This window comes from Dunckerocampus dactyliophorus, chromosome 19 (genome assembly GCF_027744805.1).
Source record: "Dunckerocampus dactyliophorus isolate RoL2022-P2 chromosome 19, RoL_Ddac_1.1, whole genome shotgun sequence".
In the NCBI taxonomy this organism is placed as follows: Eukaryota; Metazoa; Chordata; class Actinopteri; order Syngnathiformes; family Syngnathidae; genus Dunckerocampus; species Dunckerocampus dactyliophorus.
The window spans coordinates 8,647,431-8,663,381 of NC_072837.1; the positions used below are offsets into that span (position 1 = coordinate 8,647,431).

Consider the following 15,951-nt stretch of genomic DNA (forward strand, 5'->3'; position numbering starts at 1 on the left):
TTTTTTTTAACTTTACACTTACTTTATCAGCATAGAGTGTGTACTTTGGTGATAGTAAAGAAAATGTCTACTAATTAAATGCAAAATCCTTCAATTTGATGCAATACATCATTGGCCAATTTGGCCTAGTATTTCAGAAACGGATGTAGCCTAGCTAACGTTTCTAATGGGATGTCAGCCTCTGGACACACAAAATCCTCAACAAACTGTAATGCCCGTGCTTGTGCTTAAGGAAGACGTAGTCACCAATACAATTTCACTTCCGTTATTAACGTAAGATATTTTTTTATGACACCCTTATTTTATTTATACAAGACAAGACAGTATGTGGCCAAGAGCGCTCTTATTTTGAAGGGTGGAAGTGGGTTGTGTGTGTTGAGAATGTCTGTTGACGGTTAAGTCGAGCTGGGAGCGAGAATAAATGTGCCTCTCGTCCTTATTTCACTCTGAAATTGCACGGCATCAGCGGGCAAATCAAATCAATTAAAAAATAAAATCAAACTCAATAATTTTGGCGTAAGAGGGAAAAACTCATTTTACTGAGCGTGAATGGAAGCTAGCTGGGTTAGCTGAATTAAGCAGAGCATGTCAGTCCGACTGTTTGTGTGCGATTCAGACTGAGTGTGTTTACACCGTGTCTCAACACACACAATAAACTTCGGGTCTTCAAATAAGAGCACCACATCCTGTCTAATTGTGCAAAAATATCTTAGATTACAGTTGGAAGACAATACCGAAAATGACACCGATTAAAAATCAGAAATATTGTGATTGATTGTGATTTTTATTTAAATGAAGTCCATTTTATTTTCATTGGGTTTATTTATGTCTTCTTGTTTATTTTATTATGTCGTTTGTTCTCTTGACATTCCAATTACAATGTTAAATACGCTTGCGAAATTAAAGTTTATTGCTTTTGATACAGTGTACTTGCATTATTATGCCATATATTAATGAAAGATTTAATGAAAAACTGGTCTGAAAATAAAGTTGACAATAATATCGTTTATCGGCAATAAATTTGTAGGACAATTATCGTCCAGCAAAATTTGTTACATTAACAAGCAGTAAAACACACTCATACAGCCTAAGTCGCACCCACACAGCCACACTAGCATGCTTTGCTAAACTCAGCTAACCTCGCTAGCTTCCATTCATGTGCCATAAGAGAGGAGTTTCAAAGTTTTTTCGACAACTTTTGCCGGTGTTTCAGGCTGCCGTTTCGACATGTTTCGTTTGGGACTGGCTGCGCTAGTACTTATGATGAGATTCTGCCACAAATTCTGCCATGAATTCAATAGCATGTCTCGCCTCAATAACCCAAAAGGGAGCCAAAGAAAGTTGCAAGAGCCAGCTTTTTGAGAAAGAAGGTGAGAAAGCCACAGCAAAAATCACATCTTCAATGAAGGTAAAGGCAACGTTAAACGGCCATTTATCCCTTTCAGTCATCATTTATATGTATTTATATGCATTTTGAATTGTCTTCTGCATGTAAAACAATCACTGTAAAACTACAGAAACGTGTTTTGTGTTAACATTTTTGTCTTTCTGGAATAGAGTAATTGGATTTGCATTACCGGTATTTCTTATGGTAAAAATGACTCGATTAGCGTCTGTTTTGATTAGAGTTGGACCTTCTAGAATGAATTACTGACGCTAACCAAGGTTCCACTGTAGTGGAACTTAATTAATAGTCATTGTTGCATCGGATATATGCTCCTATGATGGTCTAATATTGTCTCCAGATCAAACACATGCTCTCCGCAGACTGTACATGCTCAACAGTGAAGTTCATTAGTTATGTCACTGGTATGTCTCAGTACTAAGCTTATGGCAAAAGCCAGATTGAAATTCCTGATTCAATCTGTGTAAAGTCTTTCAAGAGCTTATAACAAAAAAGGAAACTTTCAAATTAGTGTGTAGTTCTTAAACTGGGTTTTTTGAGGAGAGGTTGTTAAAATAATCAGGTACAGTCCCAGGAGAGGAAATCGTTTTCATTAGAGAGCAGAGGAGAAACTAATTCCGGAAGGACAGATATTAGCAATGTTTTGAAGAAGTCACATGATCTACAGGAGGATGGGTGACAAAATTAAGAGGATGGAAAAAGGACGGAAATGGGAAATAAACTGACCAGGTGGCGTGGGAGGTGATGATTTGTCATAAATCCCAACATGTGAAATCCTGTTACTTCAGACAGAGTTATTTATCCAGTGGGAGAAAGATACAAATAAAAAAAAAATAGTTTTCTTGGGAAGAGAAACATTACCATACTGTAATACTGAACTACTATCTGTCAAGGAACAAAGAAGAGTATTTCTTAAAATAAACTGCACCTTGCTGTGGAATCATTGGGAAAAACTGTAATGACAAGTAAACCCTATCTCTAAGAATGAACGTAACACACATACACAAGTTTGTACTTATGTGCACACACACACACACACACACACACACAGGGGTTCTTACATCATATGGAAAGGTATTTTTTCCCCTTACATTGCCAGGGAACAGGCCCACGCATGGACACACAGACGCTGACTAAGGCTCCAAGACTCTTGGTGGTGGGGGTGCGCGTGTGTGTATATATTTACTTCAGTTGGGTGTCAGTTCGGCATACTTGTGTGCAACAAACACACATCATCATTGGGTACATCATTTAGACTGCGTCTAATAATTGCCTCTCCAGGGATCATTAAGACAGTGGAACCTTGAATTTGAAACACAATCAGTTCCAAGATGCTGTTGTTCAAATTGAGCCCAGGCCCAGTTAGGATACCCACAGTTAGAATGAACTGTGGGTATCCTAACTGAGCCAGGAGAAGAAGGGACAGAAGGGACGGGATGGAAGGATAGAAAGACAAAGCAGAATGTGGCGGTCCCTTACGTGGTTGGTCAGACAAAAGCTGGTTCACCCCAAAGACAAAATCCAGAGAAGCAAACTCAGCAACGTTGTTTAGGCAGTGGCAATGACCTCTACATTGGCGAGACCATACAACCATTATACAAATGCATGGCACAGCATAGGAGAGCTGTTTCTTTGGGCCCGGAGTCAGCAGTTCATTTGCATGTCAAAAAGAAGGGTTAGTCCTTTGAAGACAACAAAGTCCAAATTCTAGCTAGGCAGGACCGATGAAGAGGTGTGAAAGAAGTTATTTACGTCAAACTAGATATGCCCTATCTAAACAGATGAGGGTGTTTGAGCCATTGTCTCTATATAACAGTGATCTAACATCTTTCCCCCAAAGACTGTGTCATTCTACGGGAAGAGCAGCCACTAACTAGCTGTTTTGCCACCGAGCAGGTGAACAACCTATTGTTACGCAGGACGGTTGTTCACCAGCCACAACCACAAAACCCCTATTGTGATCACGCCCAGGTGACACACCCACCAGGGACATACAGTATATAGGGAGACTCCACACGTACAATGTAGAGCTGAAGAAGCCTTTTGGATTGAAGGTGAAGCGTCTTCAACAAACATGAAGAGTCCTGTTGCCTCGATTCAACCTTTGTGGATGACCATGACCTGGATGACTGAGACTATAGGCAAACAGATTTCTAATTGCCTATCGGAGGTGAGTCTTTTCACGTTACAAATAATAACTAATAACAGCACTTTGCAGCACGACGTCATGTTCTACTGAGCAGCCCGCAGAGCATTCATTGCTATGCTACACCTACTGTACATCTAAATAAGTACAACTCATGGTTCTCTGGCCGTCATCATGTGGGAGATGTCTTGCCAGATGCAGTCATGGCCAAAACGTTTAGCATTCTAAAGATGCCAATGTTTTTGACCAAAGATGCCTTGTTTTTGGCGATGGCTGTGTAAATGAGGCTGATGTGGTTGTATTCCATACAAGCATGGTTAAAAACATTGGCATCTTTGGCCAAAAACATTGCCATCTTTCGCATGCCAATATTTTTGGCCACGACAGTATGTAAAGTCCCACAGTGGTTACAATTCCATTTTTTTGCGTTTTTATAGAAGCATGATTTTCAGGAAAATTGAAGTTGAACTCAGGGGCATTCAAATTTGTGTCTGTGTGTATTTTACATGCATGGATGTGTGTTTATATTGGTCTGTTCAGTGTGCACCCTTGTGTGGCTTGTAGAAACAATTTGTGGTTGGGCTTTAGTGGGAGCATCATAACAGTAAACAGTTTAATAGGAAATTCAGCTTATTATTTGTAAAGTGGGACGATTTAAATCCTGCATGCTTGTTGTGATGCAAGTACACCATAAACCGTTATATTGTGCGCGGAATTACTTCCTTTTGGTTTGGGGTTTGAGGTTAGAGAAAGAAGGTGGTACAGGATGATGGGAAGACAACATGTGTTTGTTTTGTGAGTACGTGCGTGTGGTAAATGTTCACAGTTACCTATCCACAAACGGCTGATGAGTGAAGTTCTGGGCTGGCACGCTAACTACCAAAACATCCATGAAAACTACTGTAAGACAAAAACATATCCACACTTCCTCCCTTCAAACAGAACCCCAACTGTGAGCTCAAAGAGTTATTTTTGTAGAAAGGCAGACTAACATATCCCCTCTCCTTCTCTGTGACGTGGTGTGTTGTTTCGCTAAAATAAGAACCGGACGGGACCATATCTGCGAAGTCAACACTGCAAATTATAACTCCCCTCGCATTGTGGCTTTTACCGGATGAGAATGAACAAAGGTCAAACGCCTGAGGATGAAGGGCAATAAGGGGATGGAGTTACCAGCTGGGAGACAACAGAGGTATCCATTTCAAACAAGAGGCACAATAAGTCAGAGTAAGTAACCTTTTGTGGGGGATACAGGGGCAACTGCAGGAAAGTTTGGAACAAAAAGAAGGAAAAAAGATCACTTTGAGGCAGGGGAAAAATCAGAAGGTTCCTGAGGTCTTTTTTTGTCTCACACTTGATTAGTCATATCGACACATAAATGCACGCCGTGTATGGCTACATCCGCTCATGACATCACTGTAGCTAGCCAGAAAGATGAGGCAAGCAACAGAGAGTCGTACTGACGTCATCCCATTCACTCAATGTCAATTACGTAATCTCGAGGTCCAACGCCTGCAGGACAGACACGCTGTGTGTGTTTTTGGGACTGCTTGCAGGGCAAGAACACATAATTGCAATCTCATGTGTGAGAGGAGACATAAAAACGAGGCACGCTGATGACATCATTAGCAGGGAGGCGTGTCACAGTGAGAGCGTTTGGGGTAGAAGAGGAGGGGACGGAGTTCACATCCGACCCGGCTTGAGGAGTTATGCAACGCACATCCAAAATCAACAGACCAGAAAAGGCTTTTTCTTAGCCATTTTTAGTGTGTTCCGTGTGTACACAATGTGTGGGTCTTCAGCGACTTTTACTCGTGCTCCTACTTGAGGCAACGAGTGAATTAAAACACAAGCACTCAAGCATAAGACTGAAATGCATGCTCAGTTTTTAACACGCACGCATGCACAGAAACTCTCATAAACAAAGCTTCCTAAGGACAGGAAATCCTTCCGCCCACGTTCCTGTGTTGCTTGGCAACCGCAGCAGCATCATTCTGTGCATGCCTCTGCCGCACACAAACAAGAAGACACAACAGCATCTCCTTGAACTCCGCAGCCCCCTTTTTAAAGCACCTAAAAGTAAGCCAAACCCGAGGCAGCTGATGCCCATGCCCTCCAATTTGTCAGTTATGGATTTATACCTAGCATGACATCACCTTCTGTAAACATAGAACCTACTTCTCTCTGTTTGTGAGCTTTATTTTTACACCGGCTGACACCGTTTAGTGCTTGGTAGCGGACGTGGGTCTGTACTCATGCATGTGTGTATTTGTGTATCACTATGTGAGGATGCGAGCAGCGATAGCTCAGCAAGACGAAAGTGGAGAGGTTCTTTCAGGCCAAGCTGCCTGGCACTGTGGACTGTCACTGTCTTTCAGTCACGCTGTTTCATGGGGCCTATTCAAGGCTGTTAGAACCTGAGGGATAGAGACGACCATTATTCTTCAAAACCATCTTGATCACTTGGCCAGGCTATTTTTCCACTGCAGTGCTAAAACATTGATTTCACTCAGTTTTTCCAGGAGACATAATAACATGGACTTTTTTCAGTCTTCCGTCTCAACTCATTTGTGGTCTAAGAATAACAATATGATATCACTTATGAAGAGTTGTCCATTCGTGATGAAAGTTCAGCTCTTTTTAGTGAGCCAAGCCCAAACAGACGATTCTCTTTGGGCTCCCAAACGGCTCCTCACATTTTTTTTTTTTGCTTAAATTGATTTCTTACCAAAGTATGCGTAAAATGAACTTCTAATGGAAAAATATAACAAATATTGATCTGGTTTTATTCATATGCTCAACATTTAAAGATTGCAACAAATTATAAATTATAAAACATAAAAACAATGACCCATCTCAAATAGACAAGAAAGTCCAATTTGTGTGTCTTATTTGTAAATTTCTAACAATTTTACAGGGAAACAACACAATATCAACAAAACACGACACAACAGGAGCATCCAGGTAACGGTTTCTGCTCGTCTTTAGCAAAGGCTGACATTCTGAAACACAAACTTCGTCAGCTTTTGTTTCCCTCACCTTCCCACCTTGCCTGTGTATGCAACTCCCCCTTCCGCTTCGTGTCAACGCATACGGAACCACACCTTTTGACCAGTCACGTGATGCGTTAACGGACAAAAAAGACTAGAAAAACAACGGCTCGTTCACTTCAAAGTGCCGGCTCCCATCGTTCACTTCAAAGAGCCGGCTCTGACAGTCATTTCGTTTGCGACTGACACATAACTGCTGTCCACACAGAGCCCCGCTATAATGGGACAATCATTAAGCTCAACACAACACTGCCATCGAAACAGACCATTCGGAGCCATTCCATTAAAAATAACCGATCAATTAATTGATTGTAAAATTTCCCCATAGGTGATCAAAGAAATGTAGCACATTTGAAATGAAATACTACGACGCAATTTGGCAATTTCTATCACAATAATGAATGCATGAGAGTGGACTAAAAATGTTGTCTTTGGTTTCTGGTTAGCGGGCTATGCAATTCACCGTTGACTGGCGATGAAGATCACATTACAGAAGACCGCAAGACGGGACATGTCAGAAAAACAAATTTGGTGCCAATTGTGTTCACAAAATAGGTGGAAAGCAAAAAAAAAAAAAAAGCGGAAAACCTGGCCGAGACAACATTGAAGTTGGCAGAATAAAACTCATTGATATAAAATGTTGTCACAGACAATTGTATATATTTGGCTATCATGCGACCCAGTGCTCTGCTAGATGTTACTTGAGACTCTACTCTCACTCTCCCCTTCAGTTTCCAGCCTGTACCGCTGCTCTAAGCGTTAAAAACAGCAGTTCATTGTCCTCTAGGGTTGCTGCGTAGGAACTAATAGAGTTAAGCTGGTCCACTTCAGTGTCAGTTGTCATGGCGACCAAGGTCATTGCATCGACGCGAGGATTTACACTTGTAAAAGATATGATGAGCAGAACCTCTGGCGAAAAGCACAAACTGTCATTTTACTGGAGCTCCTCAGGGTCACGAGGGGAGAGTTCATAGATTAAAATATAAAATATGACTTTGAAAAAAAGGGTTTAAATGTCTTAGGACTCTTAGGTGTTGAGGTCTCGTAGAGAATATTATTGTTTGACCTCCAGTAAATAAGATATGAGGTATCTTTCGGTTTAAATTCTAATGACTGCGCCTCAATAATTGCCTCTGCTGATGACATCTGGGACTTGTGAAAATTATTCCATCAAGAGTTACGCAACTCACGAGATTTCAATCACAACTGACTATGCAATGATTTGTTTTTTTTCCTGATGGGTGCGAACAATGTCTTTAATTAGTTTTACTATATTTGGTACGCTTGGATCCGTAGGGAATCAAACCCTTGACAACAGCACAAGGCTGAGTGAGTCCTGATCTAGAATTCTGTGAGAAGTGCCCCGCTCCTTTGGATGAACTGTGTGTTCTTCGCTTTGTCTGTGGAAAACTACAACAGCTGTCAGCATAGCAAATGCACTTTCAGCTTGACTTGTGCCTGCCTCACTCGAGGATTTTCAAATCAAATTCCCAAAAACATGGGAAACCAACAGCCGAATTTCACTTTCAGCCGCAAGATCACATGCATCAGACACACAACCACACGCTTGGTGTTTTACTGAACAATTACAGAGTGGTCATTCCAGGGAAATGGAAATTCACATGTGATCAAATGTGACTCCAAAAAAACTAACTTGGGGGTGGACTGTTTGGTATAGTTGATGAGTTGATGAGTAAAAAAAAAAATGTTGGAAGTAAGTTGAGTGTCAATCAAAGGCATGGGCAAGAAAATCCTCACACTGGGTATTCACAGAAATGTCCTTGACTCATCATCAGGAAAACTATTCATGTGTTATTTACATTTATGACTGATGGGTTAATGCGGATTAATCCATCATCATTATTAATCTGATTGAAACATTTAATGCAATTAACTCATCTGCAATGCAGAATGACTCCGAATCCTTGAAATGTCTCGACCAGTTTGTCCAAGTAGTGTTACTGTCTTTTCTTCCACAATTAAATCTATCTTCTAAGGAGGCAAAACTTTAAGTGCCTTGTTTAAACGAAAAAAAAAAAAAAGTTGAGTGACAGAACAGAAAGACATCACAACCTGAAGCTCTGACCGAAACCTGGACACATTCACAATGCAAAACACAACTGCATTTAACTAACTCCAGCCTTCTGGGTCGTGTTTCTCAATATTAGCATGTCAACATGTGAAAGCAGCACAGAGATAGCCAAGCATTTGAAACCACCCGCTTCAAAGGCATCAAAGATGAGCGAATGGGACGCACTTAAGAAGCAAACTTCACCAGCCTGGGGAACCTCATTCCATTCTCCATACCGTTTAGCACGTGTCCACAATACTGCAACACTTGTCGCAAACAGTGGTGTTGGTTTTCAGCTCTACGGAATAATATGGCGCATTGATCGCGTCACGAGATCAAGGGTGTCCTGTACTTACTACTCCGGGGGTGTAGTAGGCCCATTGCTTTTTTCTTATTGACCCACGGCACATTGTAGGAATAAAATTAAACCAATAAAATGGGAAATAAGAGAAGAAGCTGGAGTGTTGATACTAATCAATAATAAAACAAAGCTTTGTCTTTAAATATATGTAAAGTTTTTTCAGCCTTTTTACAAAATACATAAAAATATCAAAGTGGCCCACGCATCCTTTGATTTTCAGTATGCGGTGGAAAGGGTTTGGACACCCGTGTATTACTTTGTTGGCTATGGTAAAGAGACTAATTTTATTCAAGAGGTCTGGGAGACTGAGGGTAGCAAAAAAAACTGCTGCAGCAAAGTGGAGACTCTGGAGTATAATACTGTATCCCAATATGGGGTGGCGTGGCTCAAGTGGTACGTAGGTAGAAAAGCGCTATAAAACTGAAAGCCTATTCATTAAAGCCCATCCAACATCCTAGACTAAGGAATAGCAACAAGGTATTTTTTCTTTTGTCATTTCTTGCTCTGTTACGATGATGCGCTGATGACAGAGCTCCTTGACTAATGCATGACCAGCAGTGGCTTATGTCACCCATGCGGTTATCGGCTGACAGAGTATTAAAAATAGTAGAAATAGTACCTGCCTTCGTCAGTGGCAAAGCGGCAGTCACAAGCCAAGTAGGTACTGTTTAAAATGGCCAACCACGGCTCGAAAACATCACAAACATTCATCCGATAGACTGATCCTACATGATGCATAAAGTTCCAAAGTTTCGCCACGTACGATGGAAAAAATGTGTGTGATCGTTACCCGCAATGTCTGTACAAGCAGGCCAAATTCCCATATGCCTCTCATGAACCACTATTTGTTTCCATGGTACAGTATATTTTGTAGCTCACAGCTGACCATAGCAGAGCCATAGGGCTTAAATGGTATGGCTTCAGTCACAAGTAATACAATCAGAAACATCAAAACAGCAATTTTTGAGTATTGCTGTTGAATAAATCATGCCCTGGCATCCAAGAAAGCCGTCTGATGCTTTTATCCAAACACAGACTATTCAATTCATTCACACATGAATTATAGATCCATAATAGGCTGCTTTAGCTGCGTTGGGGGAATCCGACAAACAACACTTGTAGTGAGAGCACTAACCCGCCGAGCCATCCATACCAATTATCTGTGTCTAGGGTGGAGTCTGAATTCAATATTCAATTTACACAACTTAATCTCACATCAGAGATTCCGGCTGAAAAAGTGCTGCTGTGTGTGTGTGAAGAGTCGTAAAAAAAAACTGCAAATGCTTTCTGGGAAACTGAAATGTATCAAAGTCAGAAAAGAGGCGGTTTATGGGCTCAGGGCTAACTGAACAGCGCGCCACAGGGGTGTCCATTGAGAGACACTGAGAGGTGGAGGGGTTGAGAACTCCATTGAGCGCAGCCATGAGGGGGGTCAATATGTGAATGAATGCTTGCCATGGAGGTGAATTATGAATGAGCGGCACTCTGAGGCACTCCTGGAGGGAGCACGTCAGGCCCCGTATCATTCGCTCCATCTCCGCCTCGTTCCTTCCATTTCTCCTCCTCCTGTCCTAAAATCTCCAGCCTCCCTTCCCTTCTTGTCTGGGTTTCATCTCTCGCCAGGGGATTAATCGTCTCATCTGCCTGATTCTTTGGACATCGTTTCTTTATGTTTCCCATCCTTCTTTTCTCCAGACCAGAGGGGGAGATGATGGTAGACATTGTCTGTCTGCGGAGACGACAGAACATTCTTTCCCTGCACACACACACTAACACAGAGCCTCAGGTGGACACACACTTGCACCGAAACAACACGTAACACAAAGGCAAACAGTCCTGCACGTGCAAAGGCAGGCGCATGCAAGTCAAACGCTCTCAGGCACTGACACACTCATTTCTCCCAGCTGTTCTGCTGGCCACAGAGTGCGTGTGCGTGTGTGTATTGGTCTGTGTGTAATCTAATGTGCTGCTGCTCAGCCTGTGCCACGCTCTCTCCTCTGTTGCTGTGCGTTTGATCAGATCTGCCTCCCTCAACCTTTTTGCTGTCTGACACACACACGTACAGTGAACTGCTACAACTTATGGAGCTGCCTTGACTGTCAATCAAGCTTTTGGAGAACTGACATTTTTTTTTCAAAGGCTGCTTAGCAACCTCAAACTAAGACACACACAAAACACATGAGTATGTGTGTGTGTGCGTGTTGTTGGAAGTGTAACATACCTCATGCTCTACTTGAGAAGTGTGTTTGTTGTGTTCACTCCTTTGGATCCCTTCACTCCAGTTTACAGTGGACAGCTGGTTTTACACACTTTTACGAAATTAACAACATAGAGACTGTGCGCACACACACACACACTTTAAAGTGTGACACATGTACAGTACACTCCACACACACACACACACACACACACACACACACACACATTCAGTGTTCCCTTTAAGTGTGGATCCATGCACATGTCAACACCACACACACAAGCCAAACCACAACAGCCATAAAGTCACCTTAGAATCCTGCTGTGTTGCACTCTCTTCAAATCCTCTTGTCAGACTTTTCTCGCCTCCTTGCTTCCGTCCTTCCGTTCTTCCTACTTCCCGTTCCGTATATCCGTCCGTCCGTCCCCTCTCTTCTCTGTCCCCCCCCTCGTCGCCTCCGTGCTCGGTCACTTCCCAGCGTTTTTCCCGTGTCCCTCCATGTCCGCGCCGCCACGCCAGTCGTTTCTACCGCCGAGCGAGCGCGTACCTACCTAGCTACGTACACACACACACGCATTCACACACACACACACACACAAGCCGCTGCGTTCCGATAGTCTCTCTCTCTCTCCTGTTTATCCCGCTCTGCGCTCTCCTGTGTGAGCTGAGTGCGTGTGCGTGTGAGTGTGTACGTGTGTGTGCGTGGTTGTGTGTTGGTTTCTCTGCCTTGCCCCGCCAACAGCAGCGGACTTCCCACAAAAGTCGTCCCCGGGTCCTTCCACCGGTTAGGTTCAGTGAAAGAATGCTATTGTACATGGGAGGTTAGATCCAAGATCGTCTATGCTTAGATAGGATACGCGTCTTATTTCAGTGTCGGTTGTTATTAACTCCTTGTAAGAGGAGTGAACGCATTCAGTTTTTACGGTTTTATTAGGCAGAGGAATGTGGGTTTGACTTTTCGATTCTAAGAACTTGCAATTGCATCACAGTTATTTAATCCTAATTGTATTTTTTTTTTATATTTGTATTATGTAATTCTAATTTGATCATTATAATAATTTCTGTATATATATATATTTATTTAAGTAGGCCTATATTATGAAAAGGCTAACACATTGCAAGTAGTTTTGACTGTTACCCAGTGGTTGTTATGGCAACAGAGGAATCAGAGGTAGAAAATTTAAAAAAAAAGGGTGCCGATGGAGGATGGAGGGGTCATTACTCAATTTCAACTCTGCCTTATCCATTGGTTATAACTGTAAATCTTGTTGTTATTGAAGTTACATTAAATGTAAATCATGGGCAGAATAATGACACCCTGGTATTTAATCTTTTTTTTGTAAAGGTCAATCTATGACAACCCAAATAAGTCCCATCAACTTTCCGACTGCTTTAATGTGAATGTTTAAATGATTTATGGAAGCGATGAGTGAGCATATGTGAGATTTGACGGTGTAGTGAGCCATCTTTCAAAACGAGTCAATCTTTGGTGCAGCTAACCTCTTCCTCATTTCTCCTACCCGCCCTTCTCCTCTCCCTCCCCTTCTGTCTCAGAGCGTCATCAAGTTACCATAGTAACAGCCTGCCTGCCTAAGAGAGACAGAGAGCAGCTCATTATGGACCATGGGACCCAGAAATTGAAGGACATGATTTTTTTTTCTCGACAACGCAGGAAGTGGGAAACCGTAACAGGAATGCTTGAGTTAAGTTGAACACCCGAGAGCAGCATAGTGAGGGATAGAAGCTTTGAGCACAAACAAGAATCCTTGTGCTCCATTTAAGCCCTTGAAAATGATATATTATGCATATCCAGTTTACAAGCATGTGGCTAAAAATACACACAATTTGATTAGATACACAAGATCTAAACAGTTGCCTGGGGGGGAAACAGTTGACCAGAACTTATTTTGCTCACTTGTCCATAAAACATGGCAGCAGTCAGGCTACTGCAAAGCTGCAGTGAGGAACTCCAAATGTGCTGTTGTTGTATTTATGGGTGGGAAAGTCAAAAGAGGAAAAGTACATGGCAGCATATTAGAGCTGAGAGCAGGAAGCATAAAATACAAACTGTATTGCCTGGTGAAGATCAAAGAGAATTTGAGCAGAATAAAAATGTGTGTACGAGTCCGCTGCTTCTCCACTGCTTATCCGTTCCCTAATATTAGTGAGAGGTATTTGTGTATACGTGTTTTTACTGTGAGCTTAGAGAATTAACCGGGCTGAAAAGTCTCTATGCCAACTGGCTGATACCCACATTTGCATCTTTACACTTAGGTCTCTACCTTTGCACATTTGAATTGGAAAAGGGTGCAAATATTCGTCTTGGGGTGGTGTGTTCCATTTTCTACACCACTAATGTCATCCAGGGTCACGAGGAAGCGGCACGAGATCTCGTGTCACGAGGTATCAATATTTGGTACCAACCGCATTGAAAAACTAAGTAGATATCGGTGCCTCATTTCGGTAGTGCCTATGAAAATGGTGTACATTACACCCCCGCATTTCGTGGGGGTCACATTCCCCGTGGCGGAAAAACCGTGAGCAATTGAACCACGAATAAAAATGTACATTTTTGACACAGGGCGACCCCCACCCCCCTCCATACATCCCTGCTACCTTGACGTGGACATCCTCCTGTGATTTTGGATCAACATTAGCGATAAGAGTGACTCCTAATGTTCTAAATTTGATTCAGCTCCAGAAACCTCCTCTGTGTCTCTTCAATATGCCGCACACACTGTAAGATGATCAATGAAGAACGGATGGAATCGGAGTCACGGTGTAGACGTTATATGTATAAGTTTCACTTTTGCATCTCACAGCAACTATGGTGCCATCAAGGACCGCCAAACAAAGTGCAAAATCTCAATGCTTGACAATAAATATGATCAGTGAAGCATAAAAACAAAAAAACAGTGGCACATGTATGCTGGACATTTGACCCTAATTATCACATCCAGTATTTACACATTATTACCAACTTAACATGAATGAGGTGCGTTTTCTGCGAAATAACTCGAATGGTCGAATGACGGTGAACATCAAGCTGAAATGCTCAGGCCGGAACGCTGGAAAGTTCGGTGAAACGGTGTTCCCTCGCTCCATCGCGGTTCACCTTTCGCGGATTCGCGGAATTTTTTTTGTGCTTCTTTTTTATAATTACAGTTTGAACATTGTTACAATTCTTTAAGAAGAATTGTATTGTGGGAAGTTGAGCGTCTCTCTCTTCCCTCTCTGGTCTGTCTGCACCGCCCATTGTTTTCTGCATCCTTATTGGCTGTAGGCTGTTGTCAATCAATCTCTTTCATGCCGCCCTGCCGTGTCTCCTGTGTCATCGCTAGCTTGCTTGCTTGCCAACTTCTAAATGAATTTTCGGTTACTGCAACAGGAGGAGTACTTCAGCAATATGTTTTCACAAGGATACAAAAATGGTACAGTACAGCGGAACAACGCCAGGACAAGAAGGCACGGTCACAGGAGTGAAATACAAGTGGGTGTATTTTTTGTGACAATTTGTCGTGAATTTGAATTATTACTTACAGTACTTATCATTTTATTTGCGTGACTGAAGTATTTAAGTTACTATTCTGTTCAACTTGCATGTCGCAAAATTCCGTATGCTTTTGTATGTGCATGTTTTCCTTTTTTGGCTGCGGGACCCCACTGGGACCCCACTATCGCTATCTATAATTGCAGAATTTCTTTCAGCTACGACTTCTCAAATATGGTACAAAGGGACTGTTTGCAACACAACATGAGCTGCACCGGAGAAAGGCTGTCTTCTTTATGGCGTGCTCTTCTCCAGCAGATATCTGTAGCTGTGTGTCAGACGGACTAAGTAGATATTAAGTCCCCACTCGATGTCCTTCCCCTCCAGCTCAAGCTGGACAAAGTCACCCAGAAACATGGCATGCACCTTGTGGCAGCGTAGCAAGCGAATATATCACAGATAAGAGCGCAAGGTGTTTTCATGGACATCGGATCATTACGTCATTTTTTTTGCACAGGCATAGACCCGCAACCCACTGAAAACAGCTCCGCGACCCATCAGTTGACAATCGCCAATCTAAAGGATGCCCAACCCTCGTCTCGACCTTGGACTGATCACCAAGTCAATTACAGAACTGACACTGACGGTGGACACACAACCCAAAGCAATTTCGAGTCTTCAATAAGCCAGAGCACAGGGAGAACATTCAAACACAGATTCTTGATGTGAAGCAACCCTACAAACCAGCGGATTACTGTATACACAGACTTTACCTTGAATGACAGAAAGTGCATCTCACAAGTGTCTATGTAAGTCTGACATTAGGGGGGGTTTTAAAATAAATAATAGAATGAAGTACAAGACTGTGATCGTCATCTTAATCGACTGTTGCTCAACACGATACCAGTTGTGATAGTTCACAGTTGCAAAAGACGGTCATTTCAATCTACCACACTTCATTTTCGTCTTCAGTTTTCAAGCTGTGCGTTTGGAAAACATTAATAATGGCTTCTAATGTCACCAATAATTTATTGACCTTATTGGTCCCAGAGAGGCGTGATCATAAATGTTTCCATTCAGAGACTGAGGACACGATTCATCGCAGCGGTAGCCTCAGGCAAGGTCTAACAAATGAGAATCTGTTTGGCTTGCTCGGCTTACGTCATTCAGCAGCCTTTTTTGTATCAGCGTAATTGTAGGACCTCCAAAATTTGGGTTTTTATAAAAGTCT

General features: G+C 42.2%; 1 protein-coding gene across 2 annotated transcripts in view; it reads right to left on the reverse strand.

Moving 5' to 3' along the window:
* LOC129171894 (forkhead box protein N3-like) overlaps positions 1 to 11,960 on the reverse strand; it is a 79,084-nt gene extending 67,124 nt beyond the window's left edge. The window contains exon 1 of one of the 2 annotated variants that reach the window (XM_054760982.1): positions 11,540 to 11,960. The gene's annotated coding sequence lies outside the window, so the exon portion shown is untranslated. Of the gene's footprint in view, positions 1 to 11,254; positions 11,508 to 11,539 lie in introns of those variants that run through there. The other variant, XM_054760983.1, reaches the window with a different exon arrangement.
* Positions 11,961 to 15,951: the final 3,991 nt, after the last annotated feature.